This window comes from Arachis hypogaea, chromosome 20 (genome assembly GCF_003086295.3).
Source record: "Arachis hypogaea cultivar Tifrunner chromosome 20, arahy.Tifrunner.gnm2.J5K5, whole genome shotgun sequence".
NCBI classification, from domain to species: domain Eukaryota; kingdom Viridiplantae; phylum Streptophyta; class Magnoliopsida; order Fabales; family Fabaceae; genus Arachis; species Arachis hypogaea.
In genome coordinates this window covers 121,839,271-121,857,669 of record NC_092055.1, presented here as the reverse complement: position 1 = coordinate 121,857,669, position 18,399 = coordinate 121,839,271, and the positions used below count along the sequence as shown (strand labels likewise).

Below are 18,399 nucleotides of genomic sequence, written 5' to 3'. Positions count from 1 at the left end.
AACCTATGAATCTGATTTTTGCTCAAGTCCCTCAATTTCAGCCAGAAAATACCTGAAATCACAGAAAAACATACAAACTCATAGTAAAGTCCAGAAATGTGAATTTAACATAAAAACTAATGAAAACATCCCTAAAAGTAACTAGATCCTACTAAAAACATACTAAAAACAATGCCAAAAAGCGTATAAATTATCCACTCATCACAACACCAAACTTAAATTGTTGCTTGTCCCCAAGCAACTGAAAATCAAATAGGATAAAAAGAAGAGAATATATTATAAATTCCAAACTATCAGTGAAACATAGCTCCAATCAAATGAGCGGGACTTGTAGCTTTTTGCCTCTTGAATAGTTTTGGCATCTCACTTTATCCATTAAGGTTCAGAATGATTGGCATCTACAGAAACTCAGAGTTCAGATAGTGTTATTGATTATCCTAGTTCAGTATGATGATTCTTGAACACATCTTCTTTATGAGTCTTGGCCGTGGCCCTAAGCACTTTGTTTTCCAGTATTACCACCGGATACATAAATGCCACAGACACATAATTGGGTGAACCTTTTCAGATTGTGACTCAGCTTTGCTAAAGTCCCCAATTAGAGGTGTCCAGGGTTCTTAAGCACACTCTTTTTTTTTTTGCTTTGGACCTTGACTTTAACCGCTCAGTCTCAAGTTTTCACTTGACACCTACACACCACAAGCACATGGTTAGGGACAGCTCGGTTTAGCTGCTTAGACCAGGATTTTATTCCTTTAGGCCCTCCTATCCACTGATGCTCAAAGTCTTGGGATCCTTTTTATTTGTCCTTGCCTTTTGGTTTTAAGGGTTATTGGCTTTTTGCTCTTGCCTCTTGGTTTTAAGAGATTTTGGCTTTTTCTGCTTTCTTTTTTTTTTTTCTAATTTTTTTTCGCCTATTTTATTTAATTTTTTTTCTGCAAGCTTTGTTCTTTGCTGCTTTTTCTTGCTTCAAGAATCATTTTTATGATTTTTCAGATTATCAAATAACATGTCTCCTAGTCATCATTCTTTCAAGAGCCAACATATTTAACATTCTTAAACAACAACTTCAAAAGACATATGCACTGTTCAAGCATTCATTCAGAAAACAAGAAGCATTGTCACCACATCAATATAATTATACTAAGTTCAAGGATAAATTCGAAACTCATGTACTTCTTGTTCTTTTGAATTAAAACATTTTTCATTTAAGAGAGGTGATGGATTCATAGGACATTCATAACTTTAAGACATAGTTACTAACTACTAATGATCATGTAATGAAGACACAAACATAGATAAGCACATAACATAGAAAACGAAAAACTGAAGAAATGAGAACAAGGAATGAATCCACCTTAGTGATGGTGGCGTTTCCTTCTTGAGGAACCAATGATGTCCTTGAGCTTTTCTATGTCTCTTCCTTGTCTTTGTTGCTCCTCCCTCATTGCTTTTTGATCTTCTCTTATTTCGTGAAGGATGATGGAGTGCTCTTGATGTTCCACCCTTAGTTGTCCCATATTGGAACTCAATTCTCCTAGGGAGGTGTTGATTTGCTCCCAATAGTTTTGTGGAGGAAAATGCATTTGAGGCATCTCCGGGATCTCATGGTGATGAGCTTCATACGCCTCTTGAGCTCCATGAATGGGCTCTCTTGCTTGCTCCATCTTTTTCTTAGTGATGGGCTTGTCCTCTTTAATGAGGATATCTCCCTCTATGTCAATCCCAGCCGAATTGCATAGGTGGTAATTGAGGTGAGGAAAGGCTAACCTTGCCATAGTGGAGGACTTGTCAGCCACCTTGTAGAGTTCTTGAGGTATAATCTCATGAACTTCCACCTCTTCTCCAATCATGATGCTATGGATCATGATGGCCCGGTCTATAGTAACTTCAGACCGGTTGCTAGTGGGAATGATTGAGCATTGAATGAACTCCAACCATCCTCTAGCTACAGGCTTAAGGTCCAGTCTTTTTAGTTGAACCGGTTTGCCTTTTGAGTCAATTTTTCATTGAGCTCCTTCTACACATATGTCCATAAGGACTTGGTCCAACCTTTGATCAAAGTTGACTCTCCTTGTATAGGGGCGTGCGTTCTCTTCCATGTTTGGCAAGTTGAACGCCAACCTCACATTTTCCATACTAAAATCTAAGTATTTCCCCCGAACTATTGTAACATAGTTCTTTGGATCCGGGTTCTTACTTTGATTATGGTTCTTGGTGATCCATGCATTGGCATAGAACTCTTGAACCATTAGGATGCCGACTTGTTGGATGGGATTTGTTAGAACTTCCCAACCTCTTCTTTGAATTTCATGTCGGATCTCCGGATACTCATTTCTTTTGAGTTTGAAAGGGACCTCGGGGATCACCTTCTTCTTGGCCACAACATCATAGAAGTGGTCTTGATGGGCTTTGGAGATGAACCTTTCCATCTCCCATGACTCGGAGGTGAAAGCTTTTGTCTTCCCTTTTCCTTTTCTAGAGGATTCTCCGGTCTTAGGTGCCATCAATGGTAATGGAAAAACAAAAAGCTTATGCTTTTACCACACCAAACTTAGAATTTTGCTCGCCCTCGAGCAAGAGAAGAAAGAATAGATGAAGAAGAAGAAGAAATAGAGGAGAGGGAGAAGGGGTTGTGTTTCGGCCAAGAAGAGAAGAGAGGATTGTGTTGTGTGAAAATGAGGAAGAATGGAGGGTTATATATAGGGATGGGAGGGGGGTGGAGGTTCGGCCATTTAGGGTGGGTTTGGGTGGGAAATTGATTTTGAATTTTGAAGGTAGGTGGAGTTTATGAGGTAGGTTTATGGGGATGAGTGGATGGATGTGAGTGGTGAGGAGGTGATGGGGAAGAGAGATTGAGGTGATTGGTGAAGGGTTTTGGGGAAGAGTGTTTATGGGATTTTGTGAAAGAGAGTGGTGAGGGGTGAGAAGTGAGTGGAGGTAAGTGGGGATTCTGTGGGGTCCACAGATCCTAAGATGATCCTGTGAGGTCCACAGATCCTGAGGTATTCAAGGAATTACAACCTTGCACCAAATTGGGCATGTAAAATGCCCTTGCACACAACTCTGGGCATTCAGCGCCAGGTTGGTGCCCATTTTGGGAGTTCAACGCCCATTTGTTGCCCATTTCTGGCGTTGAACGCCAGAACCATGTTTGTTCTGGGCGTTCAGCGCTAGCTCCTCTCCAGGGTGCAATTCTGGCGTTCAGCGCCCAGATGATGCCCATTTTGGGCGTTCAGCGCCCAGATACTGCCCATTTTGGGCGTTCAGCGCCAGAACCATGCTCTGTTCTGGCGTTGAACGCCAGGCAGATGCTTCCTCCAGGGTGTGATTTTTCTTCTGCTATTTTTGATTCTGTTTTCAATTTTTATATTTATTTTGTGACTCCACATGATCATGAACCTAATAAAACATGAAAATCACTGAAAATTAGATAAATAAACATTAGGTTGCCTCCCAACAAGCGCTTCTTTAATGTCAATAGCTTGACAGTGGGCTCTCATGGAGCCTCACAGATGTTCAGAGCATTGTTGAGACTCCCCCAACACCAAACTTAGAGTTTGGATATGGGAGTTCAACACCAAACTTAGAGTTTGGTTGTGGCCTCCCAACACCAAACTTAGAGTCTGACTGTGGGGGCTTTGGTTGACTCTGCTTTGAGAGAAGCTTTTTCTTCTTCCTCTCCATGGATGCAGAGAGAGATCCTTGAGTTGTAAACACAAGGTTGTCCTTATTTAATTGAAAGATCAATTCTCCTCTGTCCACATCAATCACAGCTCTTGCTGTGGCTAGGAAAGGTCTTCCTAGGATGATGGATTCATCCTCTTCCTTTCCAGTATCCAGGACTATGAAATCAGCAGGGATGTAAAGGCCTTCAACCTTTACTAACACGTCCTCTACTTGTCCATAAGCCTGTTTTCTTGAATTGTCTGCCATCTCTAATGAGATTTTAGCAGCTTGCACCCCATAGATTCCCAGTTTCTCTATTACAGAGAGGGGCATGAGGTTTATTCCTGAACCAAGGTCACACAGAGCCTTAAAGATCATGGTGCCTATGGTACAAGGTATTATGAACTTTCCAGGATCCTGTCTCTTCTGAGACAATGTCGGTTGATCCAGATCACTTAGTTCATTGGTAAACAAGGGAGGTTCATCTTCCCAAGTCTCAATACCAAATAATTTGGCATTCAGCTTCATGATTGCACCAAGGAACTTGGCAGCTTGCTCTTCAGTAACATCCTCATTCTCTTCAGAAGAGGAATACTCATCAGAGCTCATGAATGGCATAAGGAGGATCAATGGAATCTCTATGGTCTCTAGATGAGTCTCAGATTCCTTTTGTTCCTCAGAGGGAAGCTCCTTATTGATCACTGGACGTCCCAGGAGGTCTTCCTCCTTGGGATTCACGTCCTTCTCCTCTCTTGTGGATTCGGCCATGGTAACTAATTCAATGGCCTTGCACTCTCCTTTTAGATTCTCTTCTGTATTGCTTGGGAGAGTACTAGGAGGGATTTCAATGATCCTTTTACTCAGCTGGCCCACTTGTGCTTCCAAATTTCTAATGGAAGACCTTGTTTCATTCATGAAACTCACAGTGGCCTTAGATAGATCAGAGACTAAATTTGCTAAGCTAGATGGATTCTGCTCCGAATTCTCTGTCTGTTGCTGAGTGGATGATGGAAAAGGTTTATTATTGTTAAACCTGTTTCTTCCACCATTATTAAAGCCTCGTTGAGGCCTTTGATCCTTCCATGAGAGATTTGGATGATTTCTCCATGATGGATTATAGGTGTTTCCATAAGGTTCACCTAAGTAATTCACCTCTACTATTGTAGGGTTTTCAGGATCATAAGCTTCTTCTTCATAAGAAGCCTCCTGAGTACTGTTGGATGCAGCTTGCACTCCATTCAGACTCTGAGAAATCATATTGACTTGCTGAGTCAATATTTTGTTCTGAGCCAATATGGCATTCAGAGTATCAATTTCAAGAACTCCCTTCTTCATAGGCGTCCCATTATTCACAGGATTCCTTTCAGAAGTGTACATAAACTGGTTTTTTGCAACCATGTCAATGAGTTCTTGAGCTTCTGCAGGCATTTTCTTTAGGTGAATGGATCCACCTGCAGAAGTATCCAATGACATCTTTGATAACTCAGACAGACCATCATAGAATATATCCAGGATGGTCCATTCTGAAAGCATGTCAGAAGGACACTTTTTGGTCAACTGTTTGTATCTTTCCCAAGCTTCATAGAGGGATTCACCTTCTTTTTGTCTGAAAGTTTGAACATCCACTCTAAGCTTGCTCAGCTTTTGAGGAGGAAAGAACTTGGCTAAGAAAGCCGTGACTAGCTTATCCCAAGAGTTCAGGCTGTCTTTGGGTTGAGAGTCCAACCACACTCTAGCTCTGTCTCTTACAGCAAAAGGGAAAAGTATGAGCCTGTAGACTTCAGGATCTACTCCATTAGTCTTAACAGTATCACATATCTGCAAGAATTCAGTTAAGAACTGAAAAGGATCTTCAGATGGAAGTCCATGAAACTTGCAGTTCTGCTGCATTAGAGAAACTAGCTGAGGTTTCAGCTCAAAGTTGTTTGCTCCAATGGCAGGAATGGAGATGCTTCTTCCATGTAAATTAGAATTAGGTGCAGTAAAGTCACCAAGCATTCTCCTTGCATTATTGTTGTTAGGTTCGGCTGCCATCTCCTTTACTTGTTCGAAATTTTCAATAAGGTTGTCTCTGGATTGTTGTAATTTAGCTTCTCTTAGTTTCCTCTTCAGAGTCCTTTCAGGTTCTGGATCAGCTTCAACAAGAATGCCTTTTTCTCTATCCCTGCTCATAAGAAAGAGAAGAGAAAAAGAAAAGAAGAGGAATCCTCTATGTAACAGTAAAGAGGTTCCTTATTGTTAGTAGAAAAAGAAGAAGAAGAAAAATTCGAACACAGATAGAAGAAGGGGTTCGAATTTGGTGAGTGATGTGAGGAAGAGATGTTAGTAGATGAATAAATAAATAGAATAAGAGGAGAGAGGGAAAGGATTTTCGAAAATAATTTTTGAAAAAGAGTTAGTGATTTTCGAAAATAGTTTTTGAAAAAGGTTAGTAATTTTCAAAAATTAAAATTAAAAATTAAAATAATTAATTAATTAATTAAAAAGAGATTTTGAAAAAGAGGGAAGATGTTTTCGAAAATTAGAGAGAGAGAGTTAGTTAGGGGGTTTTGAAAAAGATAAGAAACAAACAAAAAGTTAGTTAGTTAGTTGAAACAAATTTTGAAAAGATAAGAAGTTAGGAAGTTAGAAAAGATATTTTGAAATCATATTTTTGAAAAAGATAAGATAAGAAGATATTTTTTAAAAGATATGATTGAAATTGGTTTTGAAAAAGGTTTGATTTTTTTTTTTAAATCACAATTAATGACTTGATTCACAAGAAATCATGAGATATGATTCTAGAACTTAAAGTTTGAATCTTTCTTAACAAGCAAGTAACAAACTTAAAATTTTGAATCAAAACATTAATTGATGATGTTATTTTCGAAAATTATGAGATAAAATTAAGAAAAAGATTTTTGAAAAACATTTTTTATAATTTTCGAAAATAACTAAGAAAAAATGAAAAAGATTTGATTTTTGAAAAAGATTTTGAAAAAGATAAGATTTTTAAATTGAAAATTTGATTTGACTCATAAAAACAACTAGATTTTAAAAATTTTTGAAAAAGTCAAATCTAATTTTCGAAATTATGAGAGAAAAGAGGGAAAGATTTTTTTTATTTTTGAATTTTTATGATGAGAGAGAAAAACAAGAAAATGATGCAATGCATGAGAATTTTAGATCAAAACATGTGATGCATGCAAGAATGCTATGAATGTCAAGATGAACACCAAGAACACTATGAAGATCAAAATGAACATCAAGAGCTTATTTTTGAAAAATTTTTAATGCAAAGGAAACATGCAAGACACCAAACTTAGAATTCTTTAATGCTTAGGCACTAAGAATTCAAGAATGCATATGAAAAACACCATACAACACAAAACAAGAAAACATCAAGATCAAACAAGAAGACTTACCAAGAACAACTTGAAAATCATGAAGAACACTATGAATGCATGAATTTTCGAAAAATGCAAGATGAATATGCAATTGACACCAAACTTATAACATGACTCAAGACTCAAACAAGAACACAAAAATATTTTTTATTTTTATGATTTTATAAATTTTTTTTGTATTTTTTTCGAAAATTATTTGAAAAACAAAAATAAGGATTCCAAAATTTTTAATATGAATTCCAGGAATCTTATACTTTTTAGTCTAAAGCTCCAATCAAAGGGTCCGGCATGACTTAATAGCCAGCCAAGCTTTAGTATGTAACTCAGACATGACACGCCTGACATACCCTATCCAGAAGGATTGGGCATGGCTCCATTGAGGTGATTAGTTGAATACCAATCCCAAAGCAGTTTGGGTATGGCTTTACAGCCAGATAGGCTTCAACATGCTTCATGAAACACTAGAATTCATTCTTAAAAATTCTGAAAAAAAAAAATTTTTTGAAAACATTTATTTTTAAAATTTTTTTTTCGAAAACAAAGGAGAAAATTTTGAAAGATTTTTTTGAAAAATTTTTGAAAAATTTTTGAAAAGAAAACGAAAAGAAAGTTACCCAATCTGAGCAACAAGATGAACCGTCAGTTGTCCAAAATCGAACAATCCCCGGCAACGGCGCCAAAAACTTGGTGTACGAAATTGTGATTACACTTTGATTATGTAAAATTCATTGCTCTTTCTTTCCCTGGAAATGGCACCAAAAACACGATGCCAATACCATGGTTCACAACTTCGCACAACTAACCAGCAAGTGCACTGGGTCGTCCAAGTAATACCTTACGTGAGTAAGGGTCGAATCCCACGGAGATTGTTGGTATGAAGCAAGCTACGGTCACCTTGTAAATCTCAGTCAGGCAGATATAAAATAGTAATAGGGTTTTCGAAATTAATTAATAAAATAAAGATAGAAATACTTATGTAACTCATTGATGAGAATTTCAGATAAGCGTATGGAGATGCATTCGTTCCTCTGAACCTCTGCTTTCCTGCTGTCTTCATCCAATCAATCTTACTCCTTTTTATGGCTGGCTTTATGTAAGGATGTCACCGGTGTCAATGGCTACTTTCGATCTCTCTCGAAAAAATGGTCCAAATGCTCTGTCACAGCACGGCTAATTGTCTGGAGGCATCACCCTTGTCGTTGGTTGCATCCTATTCCTCTCTGTGAAAATGGTCCGATGCGCTGTCACTGCATGGCTAATCATCTTGGAGGTTCTCGATCATACTGGAATAGGATTTACTATCCTTTTGCGTCTGTCACTACGCCCAGCACTCGCGAGTTTGGAGTTCGTCACAGTCATTCAATCCCAGAGTCCTACTCGGAATACCACAGACAAGGTTTAGACTTTTCGGACCCTCATGAATGCCGCCATCAATCTAGCTTATACCACGAAGATTCTGATTAAGAGATCTAAGAGATACTCATTCAATCTAATGTAGAACGGAAGTGGTTGTCAGGCACGCGTTCATTGCGAATGATGATGATTGTCACGTTCATCACATTCAGGTTGAAGTGCGAATGAATATCTTAGAAGCGGAACAAGTGAATTGAATAGAAAACAGTAGTACTTTGCATTAATCTTTGAGGAACAGCAGAGCTCCACACCTTAATCTATGGAGTGTAGAAACTCTACCGTTAAAAATACATAAGTGAAAGGTCCAGGCATGGCCGAATGGCCAGCCCTTCTGATCTAAGAACCAGGCGTCCAAAGATGTTCAAAGCTGTTCAAAGATATCCAAAGATGTCTAATACAATAGTAAAAGGTCCTATTTATAATAAACTAGCTACTAGGGTTTACAGAAGTAAGTAATTGATGCATAAATCCACTTTCGGGGCCCACTTGGTGTGTGCTTGGGCTGAGCTTGAATGTTACACGTGCAGAGGTTATTCCTGGAGTTGAACGCCAGCTTTTGTGCCATTTTGGGCGTTGAACTCCACTTTGCAACTTGTTTCTGGCGCTGGACGCCAGAATTGGGCAGAGAGCTCGCGTTGAACGCCAGTTTGCGTCATCTAAATTTGAGCAAAGTATAGACTATTATACATTGCTGGAAATCCCTGGATGTATACTTTTCAACGCAATTGGAATCGCGCCATTTCGAGTTCTGTAACTCCAAAAAATCCACTTTGAGTGCAGGGAGGTCAGAATCCAACAGCATCAGCAGTCCTTCCTCAACCTCTGAATCTGATTTTTGCTCAAGTCCCTCAATTTCAGCCAGAAAATACCTGAAATCACAGAAAAATACACAAACTCATAGTAAAGTTCAGAAATGTGAATTTAACATAAAAACTAATGAAAACATCCCTAAAAGTAACTAGATCCTACTAAAAACATACTAAAAACAATGCCAAAAAGCGTATAAATTATCCGCTCATCACTTCACCTTACTTGTTGGGGGTAGAGGTTGGATTACTTTTTGTTGACCTTTTCTTCTTCATGGATATTTTCTTCTATTTCTTGGTCACAATCCCCTTTTCAGTGCTTCCCTTAGTTATTTTCACTTCTTTGATTTCAACATGTGGGTGTTGTGTGATGGTTAGAGTGTACCCTTCATCAAGAACTTCTTGAATTGGTGGTTCAATAAACCCACCCTCCATGCCACTCTCTGCTTCATTGGAGTGTAGATTCCCATAATTATTTTTATCTCTTGTAACCTCCTTTGTTTGTGTATCTTCTTTCTTTGTTGGTGCATCTTCCTTCTTTGTTGGTGCATCAACCTCCTTTATTTTTGCATCATCTTCTTCTTCCATGTGTGAGGGTGGAAAGTTCTCTAAAATGAAACAGGAAAAGGGGCGAACGAAAGAACGAAGAAAAGAAAAAAAAATTTACGAGAATGAAAGTAAACAAAAATGAAAAATAAAAATTAATAATAATAAAATAAAACTAATTAAAAGAAAAATTATCTAATTTAAGAAATCAAACAGTTGTTAATCATAATCAATCCTTGGTAACGGTGCCAAAAATTTGGTGCGGTAATTTCTAACCCACAAACTAACCGGCAAGTGCATCGAGTCGTACCAAGTAATACCTCAGGTGAGTGAGGATCGATCCCACGAGAATTGATGGATTAAGCAACAATAGTGTTTGATAGGCTTAGTTAGACAAACAGAAAATAATGTTTGGAAGTTTAAAAGCATTAAGTTAAATAAGTAGATTTAACAGTAAATTTAGAATATTAAAGATAGACAGATAAATAAGTTGGGAATAAAATATTGAGAAGGTAGTTAAGGCTTCAGAGTTATCTATTTTTCCGGATTTACTTTTCTTACTAACTATTTTAATTATGTAGGATTTAATTTATGACAAACTATATGTGACTAGACTCTAATTCCTTAGACCTTTCTAGTCTCCTCTAAAATTCATTAACTACCAATTCCTTGATCAATTAATTCCAATTAGAAGCTACATGATCAAATTTCAGTTTATATGCCACAAAAACTCTAATTACCCAAAAATAAAAGGATTATATGTCACATATCCTATTAAATTCAGATAATTAAAATTTAGGAGAATATGTTTTCAAACTATTGTTCAAGTAAAGAGCTTTTCCAAGTTATACAAGAACTCAAATAGAAAGAGGGTCATACTTCCGTTCCACCCAAATTCATAAGATAAAGAGCAAAAACAATTCTTAAATTATAAATCCATACATGAATTAAAATAGATAAAACAATAAAATCAATCCATACAAATAGACAGAGCTCCTAACCTTAACAATGGAGGATTAGTTGCTCATGGTTCAGAGTAGAAAACTAGGATTACGGAATGTAAATTTGTATAGAATTGAAAGTCTGGAATGGAATAATGTTGAGGTGGTATCTCCCTATTTATATCTAATCCTAATTAATTTAAAATCTATCTTTAAAACTAAAATAATATCTTTTCCTATTTTTAAAATTTGAATTTAAATTAGAATTAATTACAGCAATCAGCAAATCTTCAATTGATGGATGGGGACCACTTGACTTCACTAGGATCTACGCCTAACTTGGGCTAAAAGATAATTAATTCTTTATTAAACTCAACAATTTAGATGCAAATTCATTAGAAAAAGATAGGAAAGATGCTCACGCATCAGAACCAACTCCAAATCAGCCAAGAATAGAACAACTTAATTAATTATAAATATAATAATTAGTTTTATTTATTTATGATTTAAAATATTAGTTATTAAATGTTTCACCACATTCAAATTAAAAGGAGATACGTTCAGTATTATTACAATGTGAACTACGAAAACTGATTCAATTAGCTTCCGTCTCTTCACCCTCCTTCCCTCTCCAAATGCCTAAAACATGATAAATCAGAAAACAAATTCAAAAACATCCAATTTACAAAAAAAAAAAAGAAACATCCTAATTCCTAACATAAGCACCATCCACATAAAAATTTTGGATTCAGTCAGAGACATTTGACTGATTTTTTGCTGAAAAGATCTTGTTCCCTAGCATTATTGTTACAATTATGAAGGGAAATTATTGCTTATCGTAATCAAATTATAACGTTAATGTTATTCCTTTAAAATTCGAGGTCGTTATTTAGCGGAGAAACGTACAGGTCACTAATTAAATGTTAAATTTTAATTTTAAATTTTTTTAAAAAAAATTAAAATATAATTTTTTTAAAAAAAATTTAACTAATTAAAAATTAATTTTATATACTTGTTTTTTATTTCATAATTAATATAATATATATATATATATTAGTAGTTGTTATCTCATCTTATATCTACCTCAAATATATACAAATAAATGTTTAAGAAAGCTCATGGAATTGATGAATTTAATTTGATAAATTCAAACTTCTTTTAAGATTGTTTAGAATTTATAATTTCACGACTTTAATTATATTTAAAACTTACATATTTTTAGTATTTTATATTTTATTTTCATGGATCATATATTATAATTTAGACAAAAAGAATATCATAAGAAAAAAAGGAAAAATCAGACAAAAAGTTTTATGTTTGGGTTCGAGAGAGATGGGTATGAGTTTATAATATAAGTACCCATGAGTATGAATTTGAGACATAAAAAATATGTAGGTAATAAAATAGATAATGGAAAAAATAGTTAATGTTCAAGACAAAAGTTCTATTGAAATATCTATTTTATTATGTGATGTACGGATGACACCAAATAAAATATTACATTAGATATGTAAATACACAAATATAAAATTTATATTTTTTTTGGTAACTAAATGTAAAATTTATATAAGATATGAGGATAAGTTATATATATAAAATATAAAATATTTTAGATAAATTATAATAATATTTTAATATTTTATTGATATTAAAATATAAATTAATTTTTAATATTTTTAATAGTTTTTTTTAATTATATAAAATATTTTTATTTTAATAATAATAATATATACAATTTTTAAATTTATTTAAAAAATATATATTAATTAAGAATAAGGTTTGATATACTGTCACGTGATGATATTTTAGTGTGTCCAAATATATTTGAAAAAGAATTTTTTTTAATTTTTATTAAGACACAGTTAGATACATAAATCATGCGTGTCGGACAAATATCAATGAGTATTGTGTTCAAAATACGCCTGACACAGGGTTAGGATACAGCAAATAAAAAAAATGTCCATGCTTTATAGATGCCATCTCATCTTGCTCCATTATCATTTCTAAGACAAACTTGTAGAGATATCTTTTGGATATATTTATTTCTTGATAATATTATATGACTAATAAAATTTATTATTTTTGATAAATATTTGGCCAATTTTAAACAGCGAAATTCTTAATTCTAAATCTTAAAATTTAAATTCTAATAGTATAAAATTAGGTGAATTTTACCCAACCTTCTTCATTTTAAAGGATAAGTTATCCTTTATTATATGTCATAATATTATTGATTGAAATAAGTTGATCACTCATAATTAAATTTAACTATTTATTTAATTTAAATTTTAATAACTTCACAAATGAACTAGAGTATAATTCTTATTACAATTTATAAAATCATTAAAAAAGTTCTATTTTTAATTTTTTTTCAAACCACGAATTTATTAATTATTTTCAACCAAAAAAATCTCAAAAAAATAAAATGAATGGATAAAAAAGTTTCAAACACTACAACAAACTCGGTAGATAGCGGCGATTGTTAGAGTCGCTTAGCGGCGATTTTAACCGCCGCAAAATATTTCGCAGCAGTTTAATGAAGCGCCGGAAGATGGGGCGCGGCTAAACGGATAGCGGCGATTTTTTTCAACCGCTGGAATAACCGCCGCTAAACGTCTTTCAATTTTGCGGCAAACAGCTAAATAGCAAATAAACGAAAACAGCATTTGTTTTGCGGCGGTTCTAAACCACCGCCAAATTTTAGTATTTCCGTTCATAGTTATTAGAATTGGATCGGACCATCCGATGGTCCAACCGACTCAATCGTTAAACCCACGCTTCCACCAATAGTCCCACAACGTGTGGATGGAACCTGGAAGAAGAAAAATCTTTAACAATTTAACAATGTCATGTTACCACCAAGCCAAATGTCTCTTCGATGTATATAGCGCTAATCATTATATATATATATAATCTGAACACATTTGATTGCCACACAATTTTTTGTTGTATACTTTATATCTGATCATAGTTATTATAGGCACCTTATATATATATTGGGTAAAGTGCACAATTAAATCAAATGGAGGACCTAAATTACACAATTCTACAAAATTGAAAAACATTACCAGGATCTCCCAAACGCACATTCTTATGTAATTCGAATCAGTCTCATTCGAATTAGACAAACCAACACTAATTCGAATTAGTCCTATTTAAATTAGTAGTAATGTTTGTAATTCGAAATTGTCCAATTTGAATTATGCTTGCATGTAGTCTTAAGGTAGTTCGAATCAAGGTGATTCGAATTATGCACGCTAGGACGTCCCTAGTAATTCGAATGGGTCTACTTCGAATTAATTTTGGACCATAGTAGATCAAATTAATTTACATCTATTTATATATGATCCAAGCGTATATAAAGAGTACAATAAAGAGTACATTTAATAATATCCATAATGAATTCAATAAAGAGTACAGTCAATAATAAATAAAAAAATAATAATTATAAATATTTTTTATAAATTATTAAAAATCAAATATTTTCTAAAAATATTTATTAAGATTTAGAATTTAGTCTTTAATATTTAAAATTAGTAAAATATTTACCAAAAACATTATATTTTATTGGTCAGATAGCATTATTGAATCTATTAACCACAATAATATGCAGATGATTGATTGATTTTCATATAAAAATATTTTTATTCTATTTAGTATTTAATTTTGATAAAACATTAATTAATTTTGAATTTAGTTATTATGAATTCTTATATCTAAGAATACAAGTTAAGATTGTTATTAAAAAAAATTTAAATTTTTTATTTTAATAAATGTTCAACAAATCATTAAAATAAAAAAATTAAAATTTAAAATTATAAAGTTTTGAATTTTTAATGACTTGTAGAAAATATTTTTAATTATTATTATTTTTAAAAAATGTTTGATTTTTAATTAGTTTAAAGTATGATTTTATTTTCTTCTTTTACATCCATGTTTGAATGCAAATTTAAATGCCAATAAAGTAAACAAGAAAATTTTATTGGTAAATTTGTTCACATGAGTTAACATATATAGCTTATTTAACTTGTGAATTTTTTTACGTAAAACGAATGTAAAAAAAGTGTTACGAGTTTAAGTAACAATTATTTAAACATATATAGCTTAAGATAGTAGTGTTTACCTAACTAGATTATACCCAGATAGTTTATTACTAAAGAAAACATTGCAATATGTGGTAATATGCAGTTTGCGGCGGTTTAAACAAAACCGCCGCAAAATGTAAAACAATAACTCACCCGGCAGTTTAGATAGCGGCGGTTTTTGAAAATACGCCGCTAAATGCATACCTGATTGACATACAGCGATGGTTCGAGAAAAACTGCCACTAAATGCCGGCCTGATTGTAGCACCCTAACTTTTAGCATGTCATGATCGTACCAAAAGTAAGGCGTTATGGACCTGATTTCCTTTATTATCTATTTAATATTGAGCCTTTACGGTGATATCGCGTTTCAATTTATAAGAAAATACCAGAAAATTATTTTTAGTAATTAAAAAAAATCACACAATTATTAATAATAATAAATACTATACAAATGAATTCAATATAAAACTTGAAGACAATATCCATCCATCTGGACAAAAGAAAAGCTAAAGCAACAAGAATGAGGGAACTCTATAAAAACAACAGGTATCACAAGTAAATCTACTAGTCATCCGCAGCTTCATACTAAATCTTCGAACCTGTCACTGAAAGGGTGGAAGATTTTGGGGTGAGAATAAACCACACGTTCTATGTAGGGAATAGGAATGCCGTAAAAGTAATGAATTTAATGCAAATAATTAACTTACTTAGTAAAACTATTTTGTTAAACCTTTAAAAATACTTTTATTTCTACTTTAGACAAATAATTACTTTTCTCTAAATATCTAAATGCAAAACATATTTGAATCACGAAATTAGTCATACTAACCATCTCTCAGCCACATAATCATTTTTCAACCACAACATCTCACCTCAATATATCCGTGAACTAACAGCACAAGTAAGGGATTCAAACCAACATACAAACAAGTCAAACAGCACAATCACAGAGAAGTAATACAAGCAAACACAACTAAATACAAATGTGCAAACAACATGATGCATGTCTATTCCTAATGCAGGCCATGAGCTCATGTGTCGGTTGCCTACCCGCTCCCAACATTACCTGGGCACGAGTCCCAGATATGGCTTTCCAGATGCATACAGTGTGCTTATAAGTCGTACGACTAGGCCGCATACAGTGTGACTTTAAGTCGTACGGCTAGGCCGCATACAGTGTGACTTTCCAAATCAATAAGTGTACATCTGGAAAACAGTTCTCAGTGTGTGGGCATCCCCACTATACATTTGGCACTAAGGCCCAAACAATGTCACATCTGCTCTCCTGTGGCAGTCATTTTATTAATTAATATATTTCTTTAATCTTTGTTCTCTGCTCTCCTGTGGCAGATATCCTTTTGGTTAATATATTCTCTAATCTTTATTCTTTGCTCTCCTGTGGCAGAGATTCCATTAATTATCTTTCAAACCTTTTTCAAAACATTTTCAAGTAATAAATCGTTTTCAATATTCACATCGTTCAAAATATCAAATAGAATCAAATCATTTTCTTTAAAACTAAGCCTCTTTCTATTTCAATAAAATTAGCCCGTTTCAAATCTTTTTCTTTTGAAAATTAAAGGAAATTCATTTCTTCATTAAGACTTTACAAATCCCTCCGACCATACTCGTTTAACATTTAATACTAACCAAAATCACCTTCTTGCGTATTTTTACCAGCCCTTCATCAGCACATATTCACCATCATACTAATACCAAAATCAGTTACCATCCACTTCCATAACCATAAATTCCAGCATCAAACACAGTCTCAATTCAAACCCAATTCATAAACTCAAATCACATTGCAATTTAATAAGCAACACCAAGTTGACCAACACTCACAATTACAACCAATTCTCATCAATTAGACACACAAAACACGTATAAATTATTTGCAATTACTCAATAAGCTTTTTGGCATCCTTAAATTAAAAACTTGTAATTTTAAAAATGAAACCCCCTACCTCGATTGTCGAACCCATAAACTAAATGCCTCAAAGAAACCCTTTTCTCTCGCCTCACACCCAGCGGCAGCCGCAACCACAGCTTTATCCACTATCTCCGTACGAAATCAAAATACTCGAAGTTCCGGAGAAGCTTTCTGACCGAGCTGCAGAAGAAGAAAACGTCTGAAATCGTCTGTGCCTCCTAGAACTCCAGTTGGCCGAACTCAAGGGAAAGGGAAGCTACGTCACCATCAGTTTTCACCGAACAAAAATAATGTCAACGTGTAGAGGAGAAAGATACGAACACTTTTACTGGATTAAATTTTTTATTAGAGTTACGAATTTAAAGGAATTGAAGTAGAAAGGTATAAGGGTTCCACAGTTTTCTCTCTCACTCTCAGTCACTATCTTCTCACCGTGCAAGAAAATGAAATCCAAAGAAGCTAGATGATGATGATTAATGTGATAAGAAAGGGTTAGGTGTCATGGTTATTGAATGGAAAGGAAACATGTGTAATTATATATATGTATGTATGATTAGCAAGCCACGTTTGGCTTTAACTTCTTTGAATCCCTCTAAGCTTCGTTCATATATATGTATAAGCCTTATTTAGTTCTTAATAATAATAATAATAATAATAATAATAATAATTCTTTTATATTTTTTTTGAAATATCTTATTATAATAACAAAAATAATTTAAAAATTTTAATAAATTTTAAACTCAAAATATCATAAAATTTAATTTAATTACTTTTAGAAGAATAATTTTCTTTAAATAAAATAATAAATTATTATTATTTTTTTTTTAAAAATTCGGGGTATTATACTGATTGCAGCACTAACCCCGAACCGCCGTTATATGCGCCGCAGGTTGTCGTTTTGCGGCGGTTTTACAAAATTGCAGTAAAATTTCTACCGCTATCTGCCAAATTTATTGTAGTGAAAAGATATAAAAAGAAATTCTCATAATACTATCTGTTCATACCCTGGTCCAATGATAAGGCCCAGGTCCAAACGAAAGGCCCAATCTAAAGGATTAAGCCTCGCTCTACACCGACCTTCACCCCACGAAGTCGGTTCCTACCACGACTTGCTCTAAAGAAGTCGGGACGAAGATTAACTGGTAGATAAACACCCATTCAAATGAGTAACTGCCCCTAAAATCTCTCTACCCACTTCCTGGAGCCATATCTCAACCTCCCTAAGATAAAGGGACGGTTATTCCCCATGAATAACGGAACTACACCAACGGTGGTTATGGGTTCACCACTATAAATACACTGACACTTCTCAGGTATCTCAGAAGCCCAATACTCTCTAGACCTGTTTTGCTTCCTTTGCTGACTTTGGCATCGGAGTGTCTTTGCAGGTACCACCCCATTCTCTCATACCGAAGTCGGACGGAGGCCTTGGATCATCAATCTGTTTGGATACTTCCTCATTCAGACGATTGAGCCAGCCAAAATTATCCAACCCAATAATCTCCGGTTACCCATCGTAACATTGGCACCGTTGCCGGGGACCCGAGAGATCAGCCAGTAATGGCGGATGTATCCCCTAAAGATGGTCATGTGGCGTCGGATTCCGAGCAAGAGAATC

General features: G+C 34.3%; 1 non-coding gene across 1 annotated transcript; it reads left to right on the top strand.

Moving 5' to 3' along the window:
- Positions 1-5,196: 5,196 nt before the first annotated feature.
- On the top strand, positions 5,197-5,304 carry LOC112787701 (small nucleolar RNA R71). The gene has a single exon (XR_003195099.1). It is a non-coding gene; the product is annotated as a small nucleolar RNA R71 (small nucleolar RNA).
- Positions 5,305-18,399: the final 13,095 nt, after the last annotated feature.